General features: G+C 38.4%; 1 pseudogene; it reads left to right on the top strand.

Annotated features, from left to right (window-relative positions):
* Nucleotides 1-23,420: 23,420 nt before the first annotated feature.
* The window catches only part of LOC149148012 (dynamin-related protein 3A pseudogene), a 29,537-nt pseudogene continuing 26,959 nt past the window's right edge, over nt 23,421-25,998 (top strand).

Genomic DNA, 25,998 nt, shown 5'->3' with positions numbered 1-25,998 from the left:
CATGAGAGTCATTGTTTGATTTAGGAGGAGGAGGAATTGAGAATTCCGGTCTAGGGGCGTCAGGTATTTTGTCATAGAGCCTGCCAGACTGAGTATAGACCAAGTCCAGATATTGCGCACGAGCGATGACTTGCTCTTCCGTTACGACTCCCCCCTTTACCACATCTTCCGTGATTGTAGGAAGTAAGGATTTGATAAACCATTCAGCTAATAGCTGATCGGGAATGTACGTTTTTACCATCCTACGACAACGTCGCCACTCATGTATATGATCAGATATGTGAGTGGCCGTTGTCTGTTTGAAGTTGGTTAGGAGTTCCGTTCCCGTTTCATACCTTATCGGTAATTGAAAATGGGTTAAGAAAGTCGTGGCTAAGGTAGTGAAGTTGTTGAACGAAGCTCTAGGCAATTCAATATACCATTTTGCCGCTAGACCATTTAACGTCCTCTGAAAAAGGCGAAGCCTAATTGAATCATCGTTTAGGGTGTTTGATGAACACCACAGATGAAATGTCATCACATGATTCGACGGATTTTCACCCGAATTTCCATTAAATTTAGGAATATCTGACGGAAGTTTATGTGGAATCGCTGGCCAGCAAGGGGCATAAGCAATTGGATCATTCGTCAGCCGGTTTAGATCTGGTAATTCTAGAGTTGCTACAAAGGGAAACTGTTGATTCAGGTTAGGCAAAGCATACCCAGGATAAGATGGAATCACCTGAGCAGTGGGTCTTTGCATACCAACATAATGTATTTGATGCTGGCAACTTTGACAAGGTTGATGGGCATAACCATTATAATATGGTTGTTGATTACTGCTTTGGAAATGTGATTGCCCATTACTTACAGAGACTTGTTGCTCAGGTCCTTGATATGATTGCTGGAATGGGGGTTGTTGAGTTTGAACCAGCTCTGGTTGTTGAACCATTTGCTGTTGACCAATACTGGATGATTGACCAAGATGAGGAGTCACAGTACTTGTTTGATCCTGAGTCGCTCCAGATAAGGAGGCACTAACCTGAGGTTGTGATTGAGTCGTTGAGACAAGAGGTTGTTGTATTGCAACCTGAGGCTGTTGGGGTTGACATACAACAGGTAGCGCTTGTACTTGTGACGCAGTAACCATAGCAGGTATAGTGGGAATATTCGACACAGGGTGGGCTGGTTGCATTGAATATACAACCCTTGGTTGTTGAGGCAGTATTGGTACCCAACCGCTGGATGTAATTCCAGTTTGACCTGAACTTTGTTGTAAACTCCCATATGGTTGTTCTCCGGGAGGGAATAATGAAAAGGCATACTGCCCTCCATATGGTGGCAATCCAATACTTAAAGGGCAGATTTGCCTTTGAAGACACATTGGATCAATTTGTTGAGTTTCAACATAAGAAATACCAGATGATAATCCAGATGAAGAAATAGGAACTAACCATGTCGTCAAAGCAGTCCCTGATGGGACTCCGGCTTGTTGTTGATAACTTGCCGGGACAGATGGTATACCATCGAACATCGTTGGGGTAGCAGCAGGAGGCTCTAGCGCTGCAGTGTCGGATGACACAGTTCTGGATGTCGATGGTTGTTCAGACATATGTAGTCTATCCAAAAGATTTTCTAGCGATTCTACAAGAACCTACGATGAAAAGAGACTAACTTTGAAGATCAACGAGGGAATGGTGATGATTATTCCGTTTAAAATAAATTTTAACGACGCTTAGACACAACCTGCTTTTTCAATTTTAAAGAGTCGAGAAAAATCAAAAGATGACTCTAGTCTCCTTCGATGTTTTAACGAGCCCGAAGTGACAAATGCTCGGATGGACTTTTTCCGTTATAGAGTCTGAAAAAGGACAAAAGGAACTGCTCTGGAGTTCTAGGTAGAGGGTGTGCCAAACTTTTCGCAAAACCGCAGAATACTTTTTAGGGTATGGGCGGTCGATCTTCCTGAATGCTGTGTTCAGTGCATTGCGATCAGTAGGGCGGCCGACACGGCTTCCTAAGGATAAAGGTTTTATGCCTATAGGGGTCTCCCAATATATACGCGACGGTACGTGGGAGCACAATCCGTACTGGCGCTATCGTCCCTCAGGAGGAATCACCCACCATTAGCGAGATCGACAGTCACCAGGCTTTACGACGCCGGAACACGTCTCTAGCCTAGACCTCTATGTTGTGCATTATGTTGCAAAGCGTTGTTAAGTTCATTCAATTTATTTTAGGTTGATCTTTTAGAAGTTTGCCTTTTGAGGTTCACCACGAGATGTATGATACAATTCCTAAATGCAGTCTAAAGATGATAAGCAAGCTTTTTATATCTTTTCAACCATGAAAATCCTAGCTACAAGGGGAAAAGAAAGACACCATCTTTTCTCAAAGAACAATCAGCACACTCTAATGCACTTTTCCTAAATCAAACATGCAAACTAACAATATGCAAATGCACAATGCAGGTGTTTGTTTTCCGCTTTCTTAGTATTGATGCCTAAAAAGAAAGCTTTTTGTACAACTTTGAATTTGCTTTTAAATGACAAAGACAAACAAGTTTACTTTTTCGAAATCAGAAAGGGCAGAAGAGATTACAACACTTAACGATTTTCGAAATGAACACTTGTTTTGACACTTAAAAGAGACAAACTCAAACCAAAAGCAAAAGTAAATGTATAATCAACTGTAAACAACCAATGAACTCTCTCCTAAGATCACAATCAACAGATCTGAATCAAGGGCTATAGGATGACTATTTCACTCTTGCAAAGGAAAACTATAAATGACGCCACAAACACATAAAAACACTCACAGTCTTTTTGTACAAAAGAAGGCGGAATTTATGCAGAGAAAAGGAGTTATTAGACAGGTACTTATGCTGGTTACAAGCTGCAAAAAACAGAGATCAAAACAAGGCAAAACAGAGCAGAGAACTCCAGCTGCACAAGGCCTAACTGGATCAGCGCAACCTCAACACAGGGGTTTTGACATTCAGCGCAGGTAGCCTTCATGGGACCTGTGTTGAAATGCAGAACCTCTTCACAGGGTCTGCACTGAAGGAGAAACGAGAGTTTCTCACTGGGTTCTGGGTCACAGATTGCTGATTAATCTACGGTTTCAGGCCAAATAAAAGCAACAAGCAAGGTACAATCAAAGGGATGCTTTGAGGAAGGGCTAAGATCTATCACAAAGGATCATCAAATCATTTGTGAGTCCATTTTTCAGATCATAGACAAATCCAGTGATTGGATCAAAGCAGCAGCTGTCTACTTTGCATCTGAGAATAGCAGATGCACTTCGATTGTTGTTGTTGAGTCTATGAAACAAACAATGATGGAAACACAAATAAAATGACTAAACAGATCTCCCTAGCGGAGTCGCCAATTTGTTGTGGGGAAAAATGCCTATGCAGGACGATCCTATCCACCTAAGGTGTGACAGTGCCTTAGCAACAAACAGAGACAACTATTCTAGTATTCTTCCTTTATGAATTAAGAATGAAGAGAGATGGATGGACTAACCGGTGTCTTCCGTTTGTCCCTCGATCCGGTTTCTCTTCTCTTCGAGAGTTCTCAGCTACTTGCCTTCTTGCTCGCCCAGCTTCAAGAGGTTTCTGCAATATCACAAGAAGAGAACACTACACAAAGACATAGATTCATATTCATAACTAGTTCAGGATTAGAAATAAACTAAACATACTAATGCAATCATACATCAAAGATACATAAGTATATAGGAGAAACCAAGATAGCTTTATTGATGAATAACAAGGTTCAGGAAGAGATACAACCCAGAGGGCTACAATCCAGCATCTCCTTCCCAACAAATGGAATTCCTATCTTCACCCTCTTCAAAGCATTAAGCACCCAATGATTCCAATCTCAAACCAACAACAATTCTTTGCAATAACAAAATTCCAGCCCCTAGATCTCATGGAGGAGAGATCCATATATAGATGTTTGGAGAGAGGATGAGTCAGCTTGAGATCTGACTAGTGTCCTCTCCCTCTGTCAGTTCTTGATTCCACTTGGAGGTTCTTGCTTCCACTTGGAGATTGGGAACCTCTTACTCATCACCAGTCGAATTCACTGAGGCAAGTGTCATTGAGGAAGATTCTGGAAGCTTCCTGGGTCTTGACACCTCTTGGAATGAAATTGCCATTTGTCAACTCTCGCTCAGCGCACCCTGGTAGTGCTTCTACCTGCGTTGCAGTGCAGGTAGCCAGTGTTGACTTTGACATTCAGCGCAGACAGCTAGTGGAGCCACTGAATTGATCCTGAATTGACTTGTTTTTGAGCAGTTTCTGGTGGAGAACTTCTGTGAATTTCTGTGGTTTGTTAGCCTTGTTCCTCTAGGGGTAGGAACAACATGTTTAGGGACTTTGGATCCCTTAGATTATGGACATTTCATGCTCAATTCTGTAAGGCACAAAAATGTCTATAACAATTTGGTACTCAAGTACCGTTGTTTTCTATGCAAGTACATCTAGGATGAGATGTAATTCCTATAGATCTCCTCACTTGGAATGGCACACGGATACACTGTCAAGATTGAGCAGAAGTTTAAACAGAAGAAGGGAGACTTTGGATTTGTGAATCCAAAGTAAGGGAAAGGCACCCCCAAACCATAGAGAAAAGGCCAAAGCCAAGGTAGGGTGACCTAGGATAACTCGACAAAGACACAAGAAAATAACAACATCAAAAAGCCAAAGAAGAACATAGGAAAATGGTGTGATTTCCATAAGAGCTCCACCCACAACACATGTGAGTGCCAGGTGAAGCAGTCACTGGTGGTGAAGCTGAAGGCTTACAAATCAGACGCAAGTTCTGACACAGAGTTAGAACCCAACAAGGGGAATGACAAAGGGAAGAAAATCATTGATGTGGAGCCCAGTGAAACTGTGGCCACCACCAAGATCCAGAAGAATGAGCCTAAAGATCCAGAGGAGGGGGAATGCCTCTTCCACTCATAGATGTGGGTGAAGGGTTCTCCGTTGCAGTTCATTTTCGACAATAGGAGTCAAAAGAACCTCATTCCAGTAGAGATTGTGAAGCGTTTAGGCCTACCAATGACAATATATCCGTAACCATACATGATCAGGTGGCTTCACCAAGGATGAGATATTTGTGTCAGCCAACAGTGCCACTTTCCCTACAAGATCAATCCCTTCACGGATGAGGTATTCTGTGATGTTTCTCCTCTTGAATTTTGTGATGTATTACTAGGACAACCATACTTGTGGAAGCGACATGCTACATATGAGTCTAGACCTCTCTATGTGATTATTACTTTGGGATATAATTTGAACAGGGATACCAGAGGTAGCCCCGCCTACCACCGTCTCTTTGATTACTACAAAGAAATGTAGTAAGATTATTTCCAAGACTAGGAATTTCTTTCTTTCTTATGATACACCATCATGGAAACAAGAAGGTTGTGGCCATGGCTTCTAGAGAGAGCTCTATTGCACAACATCAGCAAATGGACAAGGTGTTTCTGGGAAAACTAGTATTCCTAAAGAATGCTAGCCCTCTAGGTTTGGCAGCTACCTTAGAAACAACAATTTAAAGCAATTCAATGATTTCTTCTATGTGTAACAAATAAGAGAAAAATAATGGAACCAACCTAGAACTTCCACTTAATCCCTTGCTTGATCTCTCTCCCCTTTGATAGATCCTGCAACTCCTACCCGTACTTAACATGCTTGGAGAGTACCTACAAAAGTACAGCAACAAAGAACCATCACAGCATCGTGAGTTATTACAACATGAACATTACAGAATCAGATATATAATGAACAAATGATAACATTCACAATTGCACAATCATATGGAAGAAAACTTAAAGAGCTTTATTAATAGAAAGGAGAATTACAACCCAGTTGTCTGAGCCAACATCATCCTCCCATCTTCAGTCCCTCTTCACCTCATGAAATAGCAAGACCACTCCAACAATACAATGCTCTTTCCTCAATTACAAACTATCAACACTTCCTTGCAATTCACAACATTACAGCCTCTAAATCTCTTAGATGAGGGATCCATTTATAGATGTGTGCAAGGGTGTGAGTCATCCATGGGGTTTGATTAGTGTCATTCCACTTGTTACATTTGATTCCATAAGGGAAGGGATTGGAAATTTTCTTAGATACCTTACTCATCCTTGGGCGAATTCAGAAAGGCAAGTGGCACAGGAGAAATTTCTAGAAGATTCCATGAGAAACCACCTAGAAAAATGTCTCAGACATTTGTCCATCCTCACCCATCGCACCCTACAGAATGCCTAATCAATATACATCGCACTTTGCCAGTGGAGCAGTCAGTATGGTTCAATTTAGGCAATTTCTAGATGGTTTCTCATATGGAACTTTTGGGGAATGATGTATTCAGATGACTATGTTCCTTTAGGGTATGAAACAACTCTTTTAGGGGTTGATGAGACTTAATACATTGACATATAATTTTGGGGTTGATTTTCCCAAATATGTCTATAACAGTTTCCCCCTAAAGTGTGAAGTCGTAAATATTGATGTCGGGTGAAATGCTTTATCATGAGGATCCGAAGTTTCGAACTGGAAGGTGACCTGCATAAGTTACAATACAATATATCATCATAATATAATTTTCATGATCTAGCTGAGGGAGGCATTCCCATGCTCATGTTTATAAATTCATTTCATGTACATAGATAAGATAGTCATCTGCAGATACACATTGGTGATTCTTCAGATATAGAGTCATCATCCATGGTTAGGATGACCGTCTGTGTAGAGCCTTTGTATATTTGATGTTTTTATGTCCCTGAATATATCACAGCCCGGATGGATGAAACTAGATTCGGGCTCTTCAAACTCATTCAATCTTCACTCGATGTACAAGCCAATCCATGTGAAGAGATGTTCTGAAGTCGAACATGGAAAGAGATCGTCTGATTACCAGCCAATGATGTGAGCTGTTAACAGACATGAGAGGAATCACTGATAATGATAATGACCATCAAGGTAATACAATACGATTCACATGGTGTGAATATATGATTCGATGTCGAACACCACGCAAAATATTTTGGTTGAAGGCCATTGATGTCAACCTGTCGCGGAAGTGAGAAAATTGCCATTGGTGTATGCAAGCTTCAAAGCACTGAAAGGGTTGTTTCTAAGTCAAATTCTTGGATAATGAGCTAATGTCAACAAGAAGTGACTCATCATAGGAGACCCTTGATGTATAACACATCTACAACACGAAATGAAGAAAATGATTTCTGGAGGTGAAAATGAACTGACAACACAAGGTTCAGGAATGGTCGTCATGAAAAAATGAAGGTTGGAGATATTGCAGTGTATGAGACCTTAACTGGATGGTGATTTCTCAATTGAATGACTTCTCTTGAACATGTCAGTGACACTGAGATGAATTGGTAGCATTAACCCCAAATGATGGATGGTATGAAAGACCAATGGTGAGATGATTGGTGAACGGAATAACCCAACCCAACTCAATAATGTTCATGAAGTGAAAGTGTCATGTTCAAGAGCGACTTGATACCATAAATTCTTTAAGTTTTGTCCCTTTTCCCCAGTCATTGCTGACCAGTACCTCTTTATTTTTGTCAAGCTTGAGGAGGATAACATATGATTGTTCTATAATTCACCCTTCGGGCAAACCTGTCACTATGTTTTAACGAGTCTAGCAATAGTGAAAATCAGTCTCATCTAGATGGACAAGTTTGTCGCTATTGTTTCAACGAGTTTAATAACAAGGATAACTTGGTCCTTTTCATGTTTAGAGAGTTTGAAAAGGGACGAAAAGAAAACTCCATAAGTTATTTTTCGTAAAGTAATCCCTCAAGTCCAAAAAAGGATAAAACAATATAGGAGGGATGACTTTTCCAATCACTTTAACGAGCTGAAAAAGACAAGTGCTCGACAATATTTTCATATTTAACGACTCTGAAAAGGGTTTAAAGAGGACTCTATTTTTAGGAATGAGTGGTGTCTAGGGTAGCAACTGGTTCCAGTGATGTTGGAACTTCTCAAAACATGTTGATTTATGTGAAGAGGCTGGCTAATAAGACCACTCATTGCAATTGTTCCTCAAAAAGGGTAAAAAAACCAAGTGAGAGTGTATGATCAGCCAAAGGGATGGTGGTGATGGGATGTACACAACCAAGGTTCAAAAGGTTGATAGAATGGCAATCACAAAGATTGATTAGTTAAAAATGGGTTCATTTTTAAACAAGCTTGAACCATGGGGAACTATGCTTGGATTCGGTTTCATGTTTACACAAGCTTGAAACAAAAAACTATGCTTGGAGTCAGTTTCATTTTTACACAAGCTCGAAACGACAAAACTATGCTTGAAGTCAGTTTCATTTTTACACAAGCTCAAAATGACAAAACTATTCTTGAAGTCAGTTTCATTTTTACACAAGCTCGAAACGACAAAACTATGCTTGAATTTGGTTTCATGTTTACACAAGCTTGAAACAAACAAACTATGCTTGGCTTTAGTTTCATTTTTACACAAGCTCAAAATGAAGAAACTATGCTTGAATTTAGTTTCATTTTTACACAAGCTAGAAACGATAAAACTATGCTTGAAAATGGGTTCATTTTTAGACAAGCTTGAACCATGGGAAGCTATGATTGGATTCAATTTCATTTTTACACAAGCTTGAAATGAAAAGCTATGCTTAAAAAGGTTTGCATGCCCCCAGCATGATGAAAGGGAGAGTCTCTTGTAACCAGATGGAAGTCACTATGGTGAAGCAGGAAGAGGGTCTCCTGTAACCAGATGGAAGTCACTGCAATGAATTAGGACGGCTTCGTCCAAAATAGAAAAAGTTGAATGGTGTGACAGACCAATCACATAACCTACAAGGAAAGTTATCTTTACAACTAGGTGCGTCCAAAATAGACAAAGGTGAATGGTGTGATAAACCAATCACATAACCTACAGGGAAACTTATCTTTACAACTAGGTGCATGCCCCCTAAGCTTCATTACGTTCACTAGAATACTCATGGCTATCACGTGGATGGAATGAAGGTTCATTTACGAGATCAAGTGAAAGACTTGACTAGGATTTTATGAGATCTAATCAGAGACTTGACTTTGAACTTGGGACCTTGTTTCATTTTTAAATGAGCTTGACACAAGACAAGGAATTATGCTCACATCCTTGGTTTCATTTTTTAATAAGGTTGAAACAAGACAACGAACTATCCTCCGATCCCTTGATCACAACACATAAGTGGTCATGAAGGAGAGATCTGGCTCCAATGCCCCCAGTACATAATGTACAACATCACTGAATTGATCGTTAGTCGATGTAGGTATGGAACAGGTTGCCACATAATTAACTTGTGGTGGAGATGATACCATTGGTACAAAAGGACCATTTAGGGAAGATGATTGAATAGGAGCCATATTTGGACCGGGAAATGAAAGCTGGTCAATGGTGACAATCCTGCCTTCATGCGGGAAACAAATCACTCGAAAGAGTGTTGAAACAATAGCTCCCATGTGGTAAACATAGTCACGTCCAAGAAGTAAATTGTAATCCAAAGGTCCTAGGACTACCATCACATTTAGATAAATGGTTTTTCCTCCCAAAGTGATAGGTAACTGAGGAAGGATCCCTAATGATCATCTGGTTTCTTTGTTAAAGCCCAACAGATTCTATGTAACAGGCATAAGCGGCGGCGAACCGAGCGCTTGCCAAGCAGTTGAGGAAAGGATAGTCACTGATTCACCTTCATCTATAATAGTGCCAAATACAATCATTTTACAAACTTGTACTATGATCTGGAAAGGCACATAAGAAGGAAGGCGGGATCCTGCCAGTCAATTCCAATCAAAGGATGTGACTAGACTACTTGGAGGGGGTACCGTAGAAACGGGAGAATTAACCCCTTTAGTTATGAGAACTAGAGGATTTTCCTCCTATCTTTATGAAACAGGTGGACTGCCCCCAAGCTCATTTGAATCTGAGGAAACAAAAAGAACTTGAGTGGTATCATTTTCACTCTCTTCGGGAAAGGTACGATTAGCTGAAGGTGAAATTGGGTCAACTGTTACCTCGACCTATTGATTTTGGTTAGGTATAGACTCATAGGATTCACTTTCAGAGAGAGTGGTTTTGACTGATAGTTGATTTAAGTCAGTCAGTTCATCAACTAGTGAAAGATTCAGGGAGACTTTCCTGTAACCAGATGGAAGTCGCTGCGGTGAAACAGGATGGTTATCCAATAATTTTTTGGCTTCATCCAAAAAGGTACAAAGGTGAAAGGGGTGTATACCTTCACATAATCTACATGGAAGCTTGAATTTTCCCTTATGTCCATGAACTTTACTATCACTAGTTGATGGTGTGTTACCAACATGATCTCTAGAGGTTGATGACATGGGATGGTGTGAACGGGAAGACCATTCTTTCAAGATCCGAGGAAAATAAGGACATTTTTGATTAAAATGGTCTCCTATACACACTATGCATGGATATTTGACTTTTTGAGGCTTAATGAAAGGATTTTCATCAGATGTTGCATTCAAAGCAATGGTTGTTTGGTTTCCCCCTTAATGAATTGGCTTCTTCTTCTTCCCTTTCTTCTTCTTCTTAGCCTCCTGGTTACTAGTATCAATACTTTCACCAAGCAAAGAGGAAGAGGGGGAGGAAGGAACAAACGAGGAAGAAGGAAAAGTGTCAACTTTAGGATCAACTGGAGTTTGATTTTGTCCAGTTGGAGGTGTACTCGATTTCAGAGAAGTCTCAACATTTTGAACCAAGGAGTTTGAAAACAGCCATACTAGCATGCCAATGGTAAATCCTGGAAGGGATAATGTAGCCATATAAGGAGCACCAATATTTCTGAAAGAAGGAAAAGGACTAGGATTCCCTTCAAAAGGGATTGCTTGATTAGTGGAATCTGGATTCATCGCCATGTCTCAACCTAATATCAACTAAGGAATAGGGATGTTATTCGTAGTTAATTAATTTTAATGACGCTTGGACAAAACTTTGCTTTTTGAGTTTTTAAGAGTTGAGAAAAATCTAAATATGACTCTAGTCTCCTTCGATTTTTAATGAGCCTGAAAGGACAAGTGCTCAGATGGACCTTTTTTTTTAAAGAGTAAAAAAGGAACGAAAGTGACTACTCTGGAGAATCTAGATAGAGGGATTACCAAACCGATAGCAAAACTATAATATACACATTGGTGATAAATTAAAGAGAAATTACCAAGGACTTATGTACGATAGTCAATCTTTCTGAATGCTGTGTTCAGTGCATTGCGATCAATAAGGCAGCAGACTCAACTTCCTATGGATAAAGGATTTAAGCCTATTGTGGTCTCCCAATATATACGTGATGCTATGGGAAGCACAAGTCTGTGATAGCACTTGTTGTATCAAGGAGGAGGAATCACCCAACCTTCAATGAAAACGATAGCCACTAGTTTTAACGACGCCGAAACACGTCTCTAGCCTAGACCTCTAGATATGTTGCGTTAAGTTCCAAAGCGTTGTTAGGTTCATTGAAATTTATTTTAAAGTTGATCTTGTTTAGATTTTTCCTTTCAATGGTTCACCACGTGATGATGATCTGAAATTCCTAAGATGCAATCTACAATGATAAACAATCTTTGTTTATTTTGAGCAATGAAAATCCTAGCTACTAGGGAAAGAAGATAACAGTTCTTTTGAGCAAAGAGAAAAGTGCACACACTAGTGCATTTCCCTAAATCATATTTTCACACACAAACCAAAAAATCCTAAATTCAAATGCATGTATTTGTTTTCTTTCTTCTTAATGTGAAAAATGCCAAAAAGGAAAACTAAATGCAACAAATATCTGAAATATTTCACTCAAAATGACATTTTTGACAATTTCTTCTTCAAAAGAGAAAGGAAGAATCAACCACACTTTTCAATTTTGAATAAAAATGCTTTCGAAACTTCGAATATAAACAAATCAAACCAAATACATGAAGAAAATTTCAATCGATTATCAAGGGAAGGAAGAATTCACGACACTTCTCTGTTCAACACAAAACGACAATTAGGACACTTTTTGTATCAAAGCGACAAATCGATTTAAATAAATTTTCGACAAAGGGATTGTAAATGATGAACAAATACACAAAAAACATTCACTAATCCTAATGTAATTGAGGCTGATCTAAGTGATGCAAGTAGGCTTCAGTAAAGAGGCACTATTCATATGCAGCAAAACAACTAAACAAAACTGAAAACAAGGTCAAAAACCCTCAATCTCTAGAATGGAAAAAGAGTTCAGTCAGTCATCTCACTGGGCTTCACAGAAACAGAGATGCATCACACTTACTACACTCAGAGGTGCAATGCATACTGAGTTATAGTGGGAGACAGTGCGATGGTCCAGGGAGCGCAACTGAAATGGGTTTTGGCTCAAATGTCAAATTTTTTTCAATGAGTTAAGCTGAGTTTTAATAAAGAGAAAAGTATGAAGGAATTTCTTGAGAGGTTATTGAGCTACCAAAAGGGCATCTAGATGTGCTTGCAAGTCAAATGTTTAATTCATAAACTAAACCAGAGATTGACTGAATCAGCATTCATCTACTATGCAATTGCAGAGCAAGAGCAATTGGAAGGCTACCTGGCTGACTTCAGACTCTGTCTATAGTTTATAAAACAAACAATAATAACAAACAAACATTTGTTCATTCCCCAACGGAGTCGCCAATTTGTTTCTGGTAGAACTAGTATTCCTAAAGAATGGTAGCCCTCTAGGTTTGACAGCTACCCTAGAAACAACAGTTTAAAGCAATTCAATGATTTATTCTATGTGTAACAAATAAGAGAAAGATAATGGAACCAACCTGGAACTTCCGCTTAATCCCTTGCTTGATCTCTCTCCCCTTTGATAGATCCTGCAAATCCTCCCCATACTTAACACGCTTGGAGAGTACCTACACAAGTACAACAACAAAGAACCGTCAAAGCATCGTGATCTATTACAACATAGACATTACAGAATTAGATATATAATGAAGAAATGATAGCATTTACAAATGATAACATTCACAATTGCACAATCATATGGAAGAAAACTTGAAGAGCTTTATTAATAGAAAGTAGAATTACAACCTAGTAGCCTGATCCAGCATCATCCTCCCAATTTCAATCCCTCTTCACCTCATGAAATAGCAAGATCACTCCAACAATACAATGTTCTTTCCTCAATTACAAACTATCAACACTTCCTTGCAATTCACAACATTCCAGCCTCTAGATCTCTTAGATGAGGGATCCATTTATAGATGTGTGCAAGGGTGTGAGTCATCCATGGGGTTTGATTAGTGTCATTCCACTTGTTACAGTTGATTCCATAAGAGAAGGGATTGGATATTTTCTTAGATCCCTTACTCATCCTTGGGCGAATTCAGAGAGGCAAGTGGCACAGGAGAAGTTTCTAGAAGATTCCATGAGCAACCACCTAGCAAACTGTCTTGGACATTTGTCCATCCTTGCCCATCGCACCCTATAGAAGGCTTAATCAGTATGCATCACACCCTGGTAGTGTACCACTCAGTATGCATCGCACTTTGCCAGTGGAGCAGTCAGTATGGTTCAATTTAGGCAATTTCTGGATGGTTTCTCAGATGGAACTTTTGGGGAATGATGTATTCATATGACTATGTTCCTTTAGGGTATGAAACAAATATTTTTGGGTTGATGAGCCTTAATACATCGACATATAAGTTTGGGGTTGATGTGCCCAAATATGTCTATAACATAAGGTCATGGAGGAGTACAAGGATATTTTCACCTCACCTACAGGGGTACCTTTGCACTGTCAAGTCAAACACTTCATGGATATGACCCCAAGCACTGCTACCCAGTGGGCCGATATATCGACGCTCTGTTCTAGATAATGGTGAGATCAAGAGGTAGATTCAGGAGCTATTGCAAAAAGGGAACATCCGGCCAAGCTCATCACCATGTGGGAGCTTGGTTGTATTGGTACAAAAGAAGGATGATAACTCGAGTCTTTGTATTGACCATCGAGCACTAAGCAATATCACTGTCTGGAATAGGTACCTAATCCCATGGATTGCTGACCTTCTTGACCAACTCAAGGGGGAAAAATATTTCATCAAGATTGACTTGAATTCCAACTAGCACCAGGTGCCTATCAAACCCTCCATTGTGTGGAATACTTCCTTCAAATCCAAGGAAGGCATTTTCAAATGGTTGGTCATGCCTTTCGGGTTAACAAATGCCCCCACAACCTTCACGAGATTGATGGGTGAAATATTGTGACCCTTAAACAATGAATTCTTGGTGGTTTATTTAAATGACATTTTGATCTTTAACCAAAGTTGGGAAGATAACCCCACCATATTCAACAGGTCCTTCAAACCCTACGACAACACAAGTTGTGTGCAAATATGGAGAAATGAAATTTTGGCCTGAACCAAGTTCAATATCTCGAGTGCATCATTGATAAGAAGGGTGTGCATGTGGACCCAGCCAAGATACAAGTCATTCAGGATCCTCCAGCCCCAACTACTCTAATAGATCTCCACATTTTTTGGGTCTTTCCAATTTCTACTGTAGGTTCATGCCGGGGTTCTCTCATATCACTTAGCCTTTAAGTCAAGTCACCAAGGGCAAAGTGAAAGAAACATTTTTTTGGTCCAAAACCTAATAGAAGGCTTTTGCTAAGTTGAAGCATCACCTCTGCTCTACACGAGTGCTCACATTACCGACCTGCAACAACCATTTAAGATTGAGACAGATGCCTCTGACTATTATATTAGTGCAGTTCTTACTCAATTGGGGCATCCAGTGGCTTACCACAATGTGAAAATTTCAGACATAGTCTAAAAGTATCCCACTTATGAAAAATAAATGTATTCCATTGTGCAGGAATATTGTTAATGGAATCATTACATTATGGGGAAGGAAACAATCATCTACCCGGACCACTTACCCCTGCAGTTCATATAGACAAAAGGGAATTTTCAGAACGATTTCCATAAGAAATGGTCCACCTACCTACAATAGTTCGATTTGAACATTAAGTACAATAAGGGAAACACCAATAATGTTGCAAATTGCCTCAGCTAACCACAAATTGTGGTGCTGATCACTGTGCTCGACTCCTGTGGGCACGAGACTTCAAGGTGGCTGCATCTTTACCAGAGCGATTCAAAATTCAGTAGCACATACTAGACACTCCTAGAAGGGAAGCAAGTTCCAAATTTTCACCTTCAAGATGCACTGTTATGCCACCTAGGACATATATGTGTTCTTTCAAGCGAGTATGCCAATATGATTTGGGAGCTGCACTATAGTCGATTTGTTGGACATTTTAGAGTAGAGAAAACAGTGGCAGTACTGCAGAAGTATTTTTATTGTCCGAAACTTCATCAAGATGTTGGCAAGTACATTAGATCCTACACTGCCTGTGCCATTTCCAAACCAACCATCAAGAATAAAGGCTTATATAATCCTTTACTTACTCCTATTCGACCTTGGGATCTATCTTCATGGATTACATGTTGGGCCTTCCTTCTACTAAGCATGACAACGAGCATTTTCATGGTCATCGAAAGATTCTCTAAGATGGCCATCATGGCAACATGCAAGAAGAGTATCACAACAGAGGCCACTGCTATTCTCTTCTTTGATCGAGTGTGGGTACACTTTGGGATCCTAAAGTCCATGGTCTCAGATTGAGACATCAAATTCCTGAGTGCATTTTGATCAAGTCTTTGGTCAATGCTGGATACAAAACTTACTAAGTCCACGACTTTCCATCCCCGAACTAATGGCCAAACAAAGGTTGTCAACAAGATAATAATACACATTCTGCACATGTACAACTCGAAGCATCCATGCACATGGGATGAAAGTCTCCCCTATGTCCAACACAGCTACAACATAGCTCTCCACAACTCAAAGGGGCACAACACCTTTCAGGTCAGCCTGGGATTTTAGCCATTATGTCCCATTGATGTGGCCATACCATTTACAGCCAATCACACAGATTCAAATCATGTCCAATTTGAAGTTGATGGGGATAATAGCTTCATTAAGTGCATTCAACACATTTTCCAACAAATCCATGATATATTGGACAGAGCCAATGCTAAGTACAAGCAGTGCAATGATCAACATCTAGTGTCACATAAGTTCTAGGTGGGCAACAAAGTTTGGCTACATTTGTAGAAAGAGCGCCTCGCTAGACCCCACTGCAAGATTTTCCCACTCTGATATGGGACATACACAATCACCTAGGATGTAGGGGATAATTCCTTTGAGCTCATCATCCCACCATTTCTTGGTCTACATCCAGTGTTCAATGTAGACCGCCTTTAGCCATACTTTCCACCATTGTTGGACACATCCGACATTGCAGAACAAATCACACCAACAGAGATCAACCTGGACTGCATGGAACATGCAAAAATTGATTAGCTCATGGAAATGTAGATCAATAACACTTTCTAACAAATGATCCAACTATATCAATTTGTCAAAGCAAGCCATCTCCTTCATTAGGGCAAGTGGTTCACTAGGGACAAGGTTCAACAAAAATTTCCTCACTTCATGGAGGCCTTGCACACAATGGGGACAATTTATTCCTAAGGGGGGAGGAATGATCCAAGGGGATCTTGGTGGTCACTCGCCTATTCCACCTATACCTCCTGTTGGTTTCATCTATTTCCTTGTTTATTCTAGCGTTTACTATTTTCAACAATTTTTTGGGTCCTGAACTTCTGGAGCAGTTTTGACCCCCTAAACGACGTTTTTTCGAGGTTTGCTGAAATCCCATGGACATAAACATGGGATTGCTACAAATCCTATAGTACTCAGATAGACCTTTCCAACAAGGTATCGTAAGCACCAAATGGAGATAGTATGACCATGTTACAACCCTGGGAAGTTGGCTTCCCAACTAACCCCAACAGGGCCCACAAACTCTTAGTATTACATCTCATGCGGTTAGGGTTTTGGTTGTTTTGTGCTTTCCCTTGCTATTCAATAATAAATAGTCCCTTGAGCCTCATTAGAACAAATTTCAAAGGCATGTATATGCAACATCTCTTCTCAGAGATAAGTTACCATCGCCTAAGCTAGTTTATTTCCATTCTGTATATAATCATAGGTCAGTATTCTGATATTAATGAAATCAAGTGTTATTTTTGTTGCATTTTTGTATTTATGGTTATATTTTTAATTTGTTTCATTCCTGTTTAATTTCGGATAAAGTCATTTCATGATGGCCTCCATCTTCAAAGGATCTATCTTCAACTTTCCTCCACCAATCACATACCCCAAATACACCAAAGATTGTTGCGCAAACTTGTACTTCTTAAGGTTTGCTAGAAGTTGGTGCTTCTTCAATGTTTCTAGCACCTGTGTCAAATGTGAAATGTTCTCTTCTTAGGTTGCACTATATACCATTATATCATCCAAATATACAATACCAAATGAATCTATAAAATTGAGTAGTGCATCATTCATTACTAACATAAACATAATTGGTGCATTACTTAGGCCAAATTGCATGACTAAACACTCATACTAACCCTTCCCATGTTAAAGGTGGTCTTCCAGGTATTTTCTTCTTTGAATCGAACCTGATGATATATAGACTTCAAATCTAGCTTGGTGAAGTATTTTTCTTGCTACAACTTATCCAAAAGATCATTTATCCTAGGTAGGGGGTATCTGTTCTTGAGCATGATTTTATTCAATGCCCTATAATCTATACAGATCTGCCAAGTCACATCCTTCTTTAACACAATGATGATGGGTGACCCACATTGTGATGTACTCAGTCGAATGCCATCAATAAAATATGCACTAATAAAAAATATAATTTTGAATTGTTTAGTTACCTTCAACCTTTCATCCTTATTTACCCATCCCAGTGGATATGAGTTTATATGATCATAAACTTAGTCATTTCTTTCTCTTCCTACTATTAAAGGATACTCAGATTCACCTCCTTCTACACCATTGTACAAATGATATTATCATCCACGTCCGAGTTGCTTTCAACTTAGTTGCTCGAATCAATGTCCATGAGATTCTTCTTCTTGTTATCTTTCTTATTATTCTTTGGGTTTAGCTCTCGATGAAGCTTCCAACATTTTCCCTTTGTATGGCCATCGATGTTGCAGTGGTTGTAATGGTTGCTAGGATATTTGCACTAGTGTGTTGTGGCTTTCGTATTTTTATCTTTTCCCCATTTTTTTCTTCTTTTTTCCCTCCTTGTAAGCATCATGTTTCTCCTTCTCCTTTGATCCTCTTGATTACACTCTCTTCGGGCCTATGTTCATGGAAAATTTTAGGGGCTAATATTCACAGGTGGGCTAATTTTTCATGGTTTTTCAAAAAAAAATCATCCGCCAATTTCCATTTTTTCTAAAAATGATTCACCCAAATTTTAAAATATAAAATTATTTTACCTTAAAAATAACCAACATTATATAGAGGCTATATATAAAATCATTTAAATTTGAATAATTTTACAAATATATCAATAAAAATTTTATAGTTTGCATATTACGGACTAGTGTGATTCGCCATTGTTTCAAAACTTCAAGATAATTTTCCATCCTTAAAATTTTCTCCAGGTACTATTCCTGTACATAAGACTCATCCACCAGTTTGTACTTGAACAACATCACTTTCTCACGCAGATAGTGGTGCACACCCCCAAAGTAATTTAGGAGTACATCTGGGTTTTTTGGAGATATACCCAACATTATAGCCATCTTTTAAAACTTCATGGTGTACTCCTGCACGCTTTGGCCTGAGTGTTTCCTAAGGTAGTGCCACTATATCCACTTGTCCTCTACATACCCAATGAGATAAAATTGTGACTTAATGAGGGTTTTGAATTCCTCCCACTTAGTCATCAGAGGCTCTCCCTCCAACCTCAGGGTCTCGTGTTGCTCTCCCACCATATCAGTGCATGGCCCTCTAATTTCATCCGCTAAAATGAAATCTTCTACCCTTTCTCAATTTGATGGACACTGTAATAAACTTCTAATTGCTGCAACCACTAATTCAACTTCAGAGCATCAATCTCACCATGGTATGGCTTGATATTTAATTTTGCTTCCATTTTAAACATGGATTAATTCATGAAACTTGAAATGGGTTGATATTTTCTAGGTTATTTCTTCGATTGGTTTTGTGTTTCTTCTTGATCTCCTAATCCCTCTTCTGAATTTTTCTCTGCATTTAAACCCCCATATTCTCCAAATATCCCATTCTTGTTTTTGAGGGACACCATGAGGGCGTTTACATTTCAATTTATATATGAGACTTGTTGTTCAAGCCATGGAAACTTTAGCTTTGTACGATCACGAGGGTCATTTACAAATTCATCATCCATGAATAGGGTTTTATGATTTTCGACCCCACAGATCTAGATCTCTTGAAAATCTCCTCAAAGTACCCAAGAAACTTTCTCTAATACCAATATTATGCATAAACATCTATGGATATTCCATTGGATAGTTGGTCACAATAGATATGATAATATTATATTAGAAATATGAAATTCTACACTATTACAGTTTTATTAAATTAATAGATCAGTAGATTTTACTATAATTAGTACATGCATGTGAATGGAAATTATGCAGAAAATAGGAAAAGAAAAAATAAAAATCTTACACACAAATAAGACACAAGATATTCTCTCATAAACCCTTTCGATATGAAAACCCAATTGGAAGGTGAGGTTGCTTCGCTCTCTTTCTCTGTCCAAAAATATGGCTGCAGGTACAAAGAAGTATGGCTTGTGGCCCATGGGTTTCTACAGTGCACAAATCCTCTCTATCTGATCTACGTCTTATCCCTCTTGGATATTTTTTCTACATTTTGGAAAAAATGCACTCGAAATAATGGAATTCTTCTTCCTCCTGGTGGTCTGGCTTTAACACAAACTGATAGCCTACTAGTGGTTAAGTATGGCTGCATCCACTCTTAAGTAGATTTACAATATATACTATTCTAGAGTATTTTACACCATAATCATGTGGATAGCCCCTTTTTATATGAATAATGGGGGTTGGTGCGACATCCTCCCAAATTATAGGTGTGAAAATAGGCAATTCAACTTCTAAGAGACAACTTTTTCATACGGACTCTGATTGACACACTTATTATTTCATTGGAAATTATCTTTCTGTGTAGAATAGCATGAAAATGTGCATCACTAAAGCGACAAATTTTTACCCCCAAAAAATGTCATTTGATGCCTGAAAATGCTCCCAAAAGGTTTCAAACCCCATTTTTCCAAACAAGGTCCTACCGATAAAAACAGCCCCATGAGATAATTCCTCCAATTTTTCCACTATGAATGCATAGATATGGATGAAAAAAAATATAACGATCTAATATGAATCAATTGGAAATCTTGGTCATTCATCTTTGCAACCTTAAACCCCCCATATACCCATTATTGTACCAAACCTTTTAAATAAGTTTGCTCCCAAGGTATTAGATTTATCCTCAAATATGGGTTCAAGATCTTCCCCTTGCATGGGAAAACTGATGATCTTCTTGACTACTTGTGGGGTAATTTCACTGGCCCTATTCAACCTATTGATGGTGCTGGATACCACCAACATACAGGGGGTCTCCCTGATGTGAAGTCCCAATTAGACCGCACATCGTTAGGAGTAGGAGCCCCATCCAAATTATCGGTTTGAACACCATCACTCTAAGGTTTTATTTGGATACAATGAACAACATAAGATATCACACACACATCTTGTGAAATTGCCAAGTTATCACTGTGAAACACTATTTGCAATGTGTAAAAGAATACCTTCATGTAAAGGAAGACATGAGTGAGTATATGGAAGGAATTAATAGTACTAACCTAAGAGAGGCACATGAGAGAAATAAAATATCTTTTAGTTATCTATTGAAATAGTTCACATAGACACAATGATCATTAAAGCGAATACAACACACATTCAACATGATGAATACCAAATCCAATGAAGTAGTTCAATTTCTTTATTACATATGAAAATAACATATACGAAAAGAATTAAAAGAATAATATTACAACATTCATGATACATGCATGAAATTTTTCTTCCTCAATGAGCTTCAATTATTAGGTGAAAGATCCAACTACATAGTTACAATGATGATACACTAGTTCCAATAGTGAAAAATTAAGTCACTTCTTGCTTCTCCAAGGAATGATATTTTCTCCTATGTCAAGCTAGAGAATTCAAAGATATCTATCCAAAGCCTAAGCCTCCAAAATCCTTTTCCTTGAATTATGAGGTTGCTTTAATAACAAGAGGAATGACCTTTCATATATCCATGATATGAAACTAGCCTCATGACTCTTGGAATCCTAAATGACCTTTGAACTTCTATAAGCCTCTTTTGTCCACATATGACTTTTCATATTCCACATGTGACTCTTGGACTTCCAAGCATTACATTTTGTCATTTTCCTTTTGATAATACATAATTACATCCACAAATTATGTGCCAATAAACATTGACATATATGACATTATGATGAAACTTGTACAGGACATGACTTAACATTGATGACATAGAACTTCATGTTGATGTGGCAATGTCAAGCTGCTCTCTTGCTAATATGTATTTGACTTCTTCATGATAGATATGTTCCATAGTTCATATTCATGAGAGATCATATTTTTTTCTTCATCCTCACCCTCCTAAGGGTCATGGATCCTCATCGAGACCTTTTGAGTTATCAAGAGATGTCTTCAATTTGTATTCATTGAGGATCTCTCCATATCTTCACGATGGTTCTTCTTTGTTCTTCTTCTTTGTTTCTTCTCCTTGACATATTCCTTGAGTATATCACCTTATGACGTTGAGGTGGTACACCTGCCAATGAAGATCACTCATGGCAAGGCAATATCAGTCTTGAAATCATCTATTTCTATCTCTATCCTGCTTATGGAAGAAGTTTCTTATGATAGGTGTTGTAACTCATTCAGGAACAACTAAAATGTTAAAGATTTAAAAAAATGGATTTTAACAAGGAACCAAATTTGTAGAAAAAAGATTTATGCTTCACATATTTTAAAAAACAAAGGAAGACATGAAGTTGTCATGATAGCATTTCTCCTCTCACTAAGGCATGGGAGAAAAGGTACAATTTGAGAATTATTTTTCAATACTATTCCCAAATGAAAAAGATAAGCCTAATATAAAATTAAACAATAGTCTTCTAGAGGCTTGGCCACACTATGCTACAAAGAAAATTTTGAAGGAGAAGGGATTTTATAATAATAATAAACAGGGAACTATGGTACTATCTTATGAAAATATATGGAGATCTTGAGGCTTACAATGCTTAAGCATGACCAAATATTCAAGAATCAGTCCAAGAAGGCTCATTTCAAAATCACAATGGGTTAGAAATTTTGAAATGGGATGGAAAAGGTAACTTTTGGGCTGCTTTTAATGTTCCTATTACCAATATGAAAAAAAATATTAGCAACAATGGAATTCAGGTGTGGACTACATGTAAAACTACAGATCTAGTTTGTTTGAAAATATGCAACAAATGAGTTTGAGTTAATAAGAAGTCAATAAAATTTTGAGGGACTTTTACAACCAACTACCTATCAGAGCTACATGTCTAATATTTGACCTTGAACAATTTACTGATGTATACATGGATGCTAAAATAACTAATTGAAATGAGGAAGAGAACTCTAAGAGAGGATAATTTAAAAATGGTGTTGAACTAGAAGTGATTTGCAGCTTTCTTCAAATAGACTGAATTAGAAAAGACTACAAAAGAAAATAGAAAGAAAACTGGGCCATACATAAAATTCATCATGTCACAACTAAGAAGATAGGAGGTAGAGGAGGATAAATAATTAATATGCCATGAGGAACCTATTCTTTTCTTGAAAGTATCTACTAGATCTATGACTTGTGCTCAAGAAAAATGGCAATCAGATTCTACAATTTCTAGAGCCAAGAAAAGGGAAAGTAGGTATACTTGGCCAAAAGAAGGAATCATGTCAGGTGTAATTCCATAAAAAAGGAACTCTCTAGTTGCTTTTGTGTCTTCTAAAGGAATCTTGATTAGTCCCTCTAATAAAATGATAGGTACTATTCATGTTGTTTCTCTAAGACTCAATTTGAACTCTAACAGAGAAATGCATCCATTTGGATTACGGAGAAAGACTGAAGAGAATTTGTGCCAAATTCCCCATGAACTCCACTCTCAGGGTTTATGTATCCTACCAATAGAGTCATAGTTGCAAAGACATATTTTTTGTCCACAAGATGAATATCGTGCATAATCATTTGTTACTTTTGGTAGTAATATAATGAAATAAAAGAGATAACACAAGAAATTGAAAGCAAAAATGCTGAGCAGAGCAGAGTTTCAAAGAAAAAAAGATGAGCATAAGAGAATTTCCTCAATTGGCAGAGCAGGTTCATAGTAATATCCTTACTGATGGAAATCCAAATTCCAATATATCACTGCCTTCAAGATCTTTAGGGAAATCTGTTATTCCCACAATTAACATATCATAGGAGATATATTTCCAACTAGGTAGTGCCTCCACAATTGATTTGCCTCATGTGGTCATGGTGGGAAGCCAGAGCAATAAGAAATCTAGTGTTCTAGAGGCTTTGGCTGGCCGAGGTTTTCTCCCCAGAGGAGCTGAAATTTTCACTTGAAGGCCTTTGGTTTTGCATCTCATTCAACTTACTTGTAGGGAGGATGGCTCATTGTTAGAAACTACTCATTGGGGGGGAGTTTCTACATCTCATTGGAAAACAATTTTTCGATTTTAATGCCACTGAGAGGGAAATTCAGGCTAAGGCAAAGAAGGAAGGGGGGTTAAATAAGGGTGTATCTGACAAGAAAATCAGGTTAAAAATATTTTCTCCAAATTTCCTCAATATAACATTGGTCAAATTACCTAGGATAACACGGGTTCTTATGGGTGATCAACCTTCTTATATAGAAGCTATAATAAAAAAAATGATTCGATCATACATTAAGCATGAGACATGCATCATCCTAGTTGTTTCTCCTGCAATTTTGGATTTTTCAAATTCAGACGCCCTTCAGATGGAAAGAATGGATGACCCTCATGGATCTCAAATAATCCATGTGACATTAAAGCTTGATATTATGGACATGGGAATTGATGCTCGTAACTTCCTTCTTGTAAATGTTGTCCCCCTTTGACTTATGTATATAAGGATTGTAAAGCGCAGTCAAGAGGATACTATTGCAAAAAAACCATTCGAGATGAACTAGCTTATGAGGAAGAAATTTCCCATAGTCATCCGATGTATCAAATTTTATATGATCAATGTCATGTTGACTGGTTATAAAAGAAGTTGAATGAAATTTTGGTACAACATATCAAGGTAATATTTTTAGAATTGAAATCCTGAATAAATATCCAAATGGTTAGTGTGATCAAGGAACTTTCTTCCTATGGAGAGAACATAGATTCCAAAGCTGGTAAAGGAGCTTTACTACTAAATATACTTACAAAATAAACAGAGGCATTTAATTCAATTGTGGATGGTAAAAGTGAATACATGGCAACAAAAAAATTGTATGGAGGAGCACGAATCCAATATATATTTAATTTTATTTTTGTTAAGTTCTTAGAGGAAGTTGATCCTTGTGATGATATCACTTTGTTGATGGTGCAAGACCTGCCAACATGTCAAGGGCATATCCCCATTAAGAAGTCCCAATTAGCCCTCATACCATTTGGTGTAGGAGTCTCAATAGTGGGTCATAAGGTAATTCCTTGACCGCGATGTCACACAGAGGCAAGTAAGATAACTCTATCAGTAGCAAGGGTGTGACTGATGCAGTGAGTCAAGGGATGTGTATAAGAGGTTCTAACACTTTGAAGGGAGAAGGAGGTGAAGGTGAGTTCCAAGTTGAAAGGAATCAATCCCAACTCGGCTAGGAACACACAACACAAAGGACATGCACAGCTTCCAGTGGAGCAATTCACTCGGATGTGAAAGTCACATCATACAAGATAAGATAACACGAACAACACTCACGGACCAATCTGAGATGAGTGTGATGGTTGTTATAGCAAGGTTCATGTGAAAGGTCTATCTAATGTCTGGAAAAACAGTTAACACAGATGGTGACAACAGTAACAACATATGCAACACATTAACAACAAGATTCATATAATTGCATGTGAATAAGTTCATACACAAATACATAAGTTAAACAACATATATCATCGAGGCAATTGGAACAATCCAACTACAATAACAACATATGCATGAAAATGTGCTGCCTCTTATTATATAAAGAAGTGTAAGTCACAATCACGCAATACATCCATGTAAACCTACTAGCCCCAATAGTGGAACATTACAACCACATCTGCCAGCTCCTCCAAAGAGATGTACTAGCTTCGTGCAGTGGAGAAGCCAAGGCGTGTTACAATATTGTCCAAGCCTTCTTCAAGATAGTCTTAGTAGAAGCTTGGCTGACCAAAATCCTATACAATAAGTTATGAGGGACTATTTATAGGAAAGGGTGGGGTGACCCTTGACATTCCCCTTTGTGATCATTCAACTACCCTCATGACTCTTCACCTACTCTATGACTATTACATCCACTCTTGACACTTGACTTACACTTGACATGACTCAACATTACAATGCACATGTACCCATGTGAACAATGGCTTGGACAAGCCAAACTAGATATCATTCGGACTCAGAAAACCATAGAATTCCAACTACTCGACATCCTCATGTTGATCAATAGTGACATATTGGTGCCAAGATTGGTAGTCCTTGATAGTGTCTGTGTGTTCTGCTGTGACAGACATCTAAAACATGAATCTTTCCTCCATAACATCTGGGTACACTGCTCGAAATACTTTGTAAAACTCATCTGTGAGCATGCACATCATTGTCTTCAGTGTGGCTAGACCAGAAACATACTTGCGCATGATATCTGCACTGATAG

Source organism: Pinus tabuliformis, chromosome 9, assembly GCF_031772625.1.
Source record: "Pinus tabuliformis cultivar Carrire ecotype Pingquan chromosome 9, CPIR1, whole genome shotgun sequence".
Lineage (NCBI taxonomy): Eukaryota > Viridiplantae > Streptophyta > Pinopsida > Pinales > Pinaceae > Pinus > Pinus tabuliformis.
Note: the sequence above shows the minus strand (reverse complement) of the source record. Positions and strands in the feature narration are given on the sequence as shown.